Raw genomic sequence first — 6,087 nt, forward strand, 5'->3', positions numbered from 1 at the left:
GAAGTGTTTTTCCCACCTGGAGATGGGACATTCTATTATAAAAGGGGTGTTTCATGGCTCTTGAAAAGCTAACCCTAAGTGCAAAGTAAATGTGAAGGATGAACAATAACAGCACTAATAAATTATCACATGGTGTCTGGGGTGTGCTTAGGGGATATGTCTGCTGGATCAAGCAACTTCCAGCTCTCCAAAATTTCTGTATCATCGCCACAATGTTTAGTGGTAAATATTCATTCAAATCTGGCATGAAACATGCTCTGAGGATGCTTCTCAGTAGGGATGACCAGCATAGAGGTTAGCAGATCTACTCGACTCTACAATTTGGGTTCTTCAAAGTCAGGTGCCTGATTTGACTGCTTAGGTCACTACAGCACCTACTTTTGCTGAAAGAACATTTTATTCAATGAAATTTCTGCTCACAGACTGAGTAGATCACCTTTTCCTTGAAGTTCTTTGTTATTCAAAAAGACATTTATTTATTTTTTGGCTTCTTCTGTGGATTGATCATGAATAGTTCACAATAAGAATTTGATCTTTGAAATTCAGGCTATGCTGGTTAGTTGTGATTGGTCACATAAGTCACATGGAATTGTTTCTCTTCCCTGGCTGGATAAGCATAACTCTCACAATTTGGAGGTGGCCTTGAAGGATGAGAATTTTAAAATTCTCAAGGGGGAGAGAGCAGGAATCTTAGAAAATGTCAAACCTTTTCCTTTTGGGGCCTGGCTCAAGGAATGATTTCCAGAAAAGTGTGACTAAGACTGGCTGAGTATAATCTGGCTGAATATAATGCAATGCCCATTCCTGCAACAGGAGGCAGATGGCGGGCATGAAACACAGTGCGGGTCAATTCAGCAGTGGTTTATCATGCTGGGAAGGTAGTGGAATGTCTTGGTGAGAAGATCATATACGCTGTGTAGAAATGGAGCAGGCCTTGTGTAACCTGAGGTTTAAAAACTGGCTAGGTCTACATAAACAGGCTGTGACTTTGGGTGCAGAAGAAGAGATTAGGTAGAAAGGCAGGAAACTATGCCCCCTGAGGGACTGTGAGAAGGCACTGGAGAACTATCAGCTCATGAGTTCTGGAATCTGGATTACAACCTGCATCCACATTTTACACAAACACAGGTTTAGAGCCTGCGTTAAAGTGAAACCCAGGCTCTAACCTGTATTCCAGCCGGGTAAGGAGGTCTGGGTTCAAATCCCAGAGATCGTCTTTTTGTTCTGTGTTTGATCATGGGGTCCTGTTCCATGACTAGGGCTCCTAGGTGCTATCCTTATACAAATACATAATATAAACCCAGGTAAAAGCTGTTTTGTGTGGATGCCAAAACCCAGGAGGTAGCCCAGGTTAACTACAACAAAGACATGCCCTTCATGACTGGTGTCTTTGAGTCTTCATGATGTGACCATGTCTTTGTCCTTGGTGTAAAGAGTGTAGCACATTGGTACTACTATAGCATTATCAAATGGTATTGATTGCTATATCCCAGAGGCTGTGAATGTGCCATTGTATCTCAGTCCTATCTGTAAATTGAGAGAATAGTGTATATACTAGACTTGTTCCCTCTTTGACATCCCTCTGAAAATCTTAGCAAAAGTGCCAGTTAATGACTTGTGGAGGTAACTTTTGCTGAGGTGGGGGCACTTTGCTGTAGTAAGTGGATAGAAAGAAATGACTGTTTACTTGCCTGTATGAAATAAACTGGTAATCACTTTGGTGCTGTAACGTGGCGGGAAGGAAGCATTCACCTCTTGAGCACTGTCTGCTGCTACATGCAGTACTGTAGGTCATTTCCTGCTCTTGGACCCCATGTAAGCTGTCATCCTCACTGGGCATGTCTGCTGTGGCTTGGCCCTCTAGCCCAGTCTCACAATCAAAATAAACCCCGTCTGGAGTAGGGAAAGTCCAACAAAGCTGTCTGTCTGCCCTCACCATGGTCTTCAGCCCCAGTACTGGGCCCTTTAAATTCAGCCTTTCACTCAGGCCCTGTCCCCTTCTTGGGGTTTACACCATTTCACCAGTAGTTGGTGGGGGAACCCAGGACCACCCACTACTCTGGGTTCCAACCTTGAGACCATATAAACAGCAGCCACATAATGCTCACTTCAATTCATTGCTGCAACTTCCCTGGGTCTCTTCCCACCTTGCCCCGCTGGTCCCAGCCAGGAACTGACTTGCTGAGCCTTGAAGCTCCTTTTATTGGAGCCTGCTGGCTCAGAGTGGCTGCATCAGTGAGGCCTTCTAGGCAAGCCTAGAGGACCCACTTTCACTGCTCCTTTCCTGAGGTGGGCTATAGTAGGACCACGGGACCTCCAGTAGGGAGCCAAAAAGGCCAGGTACACCCAGCCACAGGCTCCTAATCAGGAAAGCACATAAGCATGTGCTGAACAGGGGCCCTTGTGCAGATTTTTGGTCACAAGGCACAATGGTCCAGATTCAAAATAGCAACCTAGGGACAAGGCTCTCTATCCAACTGGCAATCCCCTTCGCCACCCACTCCCCCATCTACCAATGGATTTGTTTTGGAAAATTGCCTGCTATAAAAGAGAATGGCTGTGACCCAGAAAATCACAGATCAAACCACCACAAAAAAAAAGACTTACAAGGCAGATTTGCCCTATAAATTGCTTTGCTTTTTTATACATTGTTTCTGGTTCTGTCTCCAAATTAATAGTTATCGATAAAGATATAGTGTGTTCAAAGGATCCTAACACACTCGGATTAAACCTTAACTTAGCAAAAATGTTTTAGTCTGAAGCTTGCAGATTTGGATTTATCCAGAGACTAGAACCACTCTTAAATTCCATGAACTAGACTAGCTTTTAGTTGACACAAAACCTTTGTGGTACTTAATGTGTAAGTTGGTTTTGGATGTTTAGTATTTGGTTTGGTCACCTATAAAATGCAATACATTGCAGAAAATCCAGAGGTTTTATAATATGTAATGTATATGCACAAAGGGCTGTGATACAAGATACAATCATGCAAACAAAATGACAGTTTCTGTAGAACTGTCTTCCAACTATTCAGCTATTGAGCATTTGCTCTGAAGTGAATCTTGGCAAGCAGAACACACAGAGATAAACAAGCAAGGCCAGCAATATCATAGAGATATCATTGTTTGGTGGAGTGAGGTAATTACTAGATACTAGAAAACTAAACATTAAAGATCCTGTCTGCAAAACAACCCTTGTTCCTGTACTGAGAAAATTCTCTTCTTATTCATTCATGCTAAATTGTTCTAATTTCCAGTGGCATCTTAACTGTTCCTGAGGCAACAGACTGATCTATGAAGGAGAGATTCTTCAAAAAATAAAAAAATAAATCCAAGCTACCAGCCCTCCCGCTTGCCTCCCTCAAGAGTGGCTGCATCGCCTCTGGTAATCAAATCCTCTTCTGAACTGGACGTCTCAATCACTAACATAGTGCTGGCAGGGAGAACTCTGCCTTTGGTTGTCTTAATGTGCTCTGTTAAGACACTAATAACTGAGTATAAGAAAGTTATTGGGGAAGATATTTCAGAATTTTACTCAACACAAACGTTAACTTCAGCTTTTAGCTCGCTATCAGCAGGGCCGGCTCCAGCATTTCTGCTGCCCCAAGCAAAAAAAAAAAAAAAAAGCCACGATCGGCGGTGGCAGTTCAGGGGCAGGTCCTTCGCTCCTAGAGGGAGTGAGGGACCTGCCGCCCCCGAATTGCTGCAGGTGCCGCTCCTCTGCCTTGGCCGCCCCAAGCACCTGCTTATTAAACTGGTGCCTGGAGCCGGCCCTGGCTATCAGGTACCATGAAAACCAGCTGTAACAAAGGACAGGGCAGGTTACCAAGAGGGAAATGACAAAGATTCAGGTATGTCCAATCTATGGGGCACTTCATTCGCCAGCATGGAGGTAGAGGGAAGTTCCTCACCACTCCTGTTTTGTCCATCCGTGCAGGGCTGGTGCTAATGTCATCCCCCCACCATCACCCCCAGAAAGGCACTTCTGGAAGATGACACTTCTAGAGATGCTCATTGGCTGCTTTCTGAAGCCCAGAAAGTATGTGTTCTTGGGGCAGTGCTTCTGGGACTGACATATCTAATAAATGGATCATGTGGGTATTCTTGGAATACACAGAGGCAGGTATAGGCAATGGGCCATGCTACATCTACCCATCTTTAGGGGCTGCTGATTAGAAATCTAAATGCTCTGAGCTTGTCTTCATTCAACCTCAAAGTAAAGCAAAAATGATTTCTACTCCCATATACAATGGGCTCAGCACCTGGATAGGTTCAACTTTGATTTAGCTATGACAATGCTGCAGCCTGATGTTTGTTTAAGGATCCCCTAGAAAATGAGTTGGCTCAGACTAACAGCACAAGACATCTTCTTGATGCTCCCTCATTCTCTGACCGAATAGTGAATTTGTAGCTCATCTATGTCGGCCCTGAAGCAGCCTCCTGATTCAATGTGGTTTTTTTTAATACATTTGTCATTTGTGCAGATACTAAAATGTACAAAGCCATGGTTATGCAATGTGACATATTATATTAGCATGAATTATATATGCAAAGCCAACCATGAAACTGAGACACTTCAGGAAATGTAACCGACAAGCCATAGGTAAAGAAACTTGCTCTTACTTTCCAGACTGTTTGTCTTTTTAAAATCTTCTTTATTCTTGTAATTCTCAGGGGAGGCATTGGGCATGGCCATTAACTTCTTTGGTTCCAGAGCTGGGGGCATTAGGATAACTTCACTCAAGACTTTAGGAAACTGCAGCAGTTCATCCCCGCCCCACCCCTAAAATCACACGATTGATTTACCTGAGTGAGGAACTTCTACAATGTCTGCCACCATGGTGTCGAAGCCCAGATGCTTCTAATCAATAATGAAGACTGAGGCAGACAAAAGCTGGAGGAAGTGAGGAATGAGAGGCGGGAGGGTTCAGCGGTGCGGTGCTCTGCGGTGGGGGGGTGTTCAGCGGCGCTCGGCGGGGGGCTGGAGGGTTCGGCGGCGCTCCGCGGGAGGTGTGGGTGGGGGGGGGCGGGGGGGGGGGCACTCTTTTTTTTTTTTTGCTTGGGGTTGCAAAAAAGTTAGAGCCGGCCCTGTTGCCAGAGTACAGCAAATTGTGGCCCTGTTACAGCTGATCCATGTATGGGGAGGTACAGGAGTGGTGGTGTGGAGCTGGCTACACTAGCTTTACAACACCTGGGGATCCCCGACATGAGAACCCCCAGCTGCTCACAGTGGGCAGCTCCCAGTTGCTTTGTTGTTGCCTGAGCAGTGCAGATGAGAGGCCCTGAGGATCTGGCTCATTGGTTTTAAAGCTAAGGGCTAATGCTCACTATTTGTGAGGGTCTCTGGGTGGAGCTACAGTTGCCATTTCTAGTTAATGCAGCTAATCTTCGCCGCAGGATCTCGTTGTTCCAAACTCCATCTTGTTTTGACAAACTGGCATAGAGGCACAATTAGCCCTAGAAAGGAATACTCCTCTGCAGTTGGTAGCAAAATAAAATAAAAATAAATCCAGCAGTAAGTGCAGCATCAGTCCTGCACTGCGAACAGCAGCAGGGCAGTTTATCAGTAGCTGTAAAGTGTGCTGATAAGAGAGAGGCTCATTTCTTCATTTCAATTTGCGATGAGGCCGTGTCTCCCGATCCTATTCAAGGTCAAGAGACCGAGATGAACAAGCTCTGCCCTGTGTTTGGTTATGACAGATGAGAGGCATGCTGCCATGGAAAACATGGCTACCAGGAAGGAGCCAGCCATGTCATGCCAAAACCCAAACCATAATATTAAAAAAGAATAAAATAGCACATATCTACCATATATAATGCAATTGGCTATGCAGGTGTAATGCTCCCTTGCTCTCCTGCTCGGAGGGAGGCCACTCAGGCTAGGCCTGTCGGGCCAGGGTCAGAGTCTGTCAGACTGGCAAGAGCCCCCAATAGGGCTGCACTATTAATAGTCACTACCAGGCTTTAGCCTGGGCTTGGGTAGCTCAAGTAGTCAGCCCTTAAACACAATCTCCCGGGGCTGGCTTGGGCCTGGGCGGAGTTCGGGCAGCCAGCAAACAAACAGTCTCTAGGGGATGGCTTGGGCCTG

This window comes from Terrapene carolina, unplaced genomic scaffold (assembly GCF_002925995.2).
Source record: "Terrapene carolina triunguis isolate 2854851 unplaced genomic scaffold, T_m_triunguis-2.0 Scaffold232, whole genome shotgun sequence".
NCBI lineage: Eukaryota > Metazoa > Chordata > Testudines > Emydidae > Terrapene > Terrapene triunguis.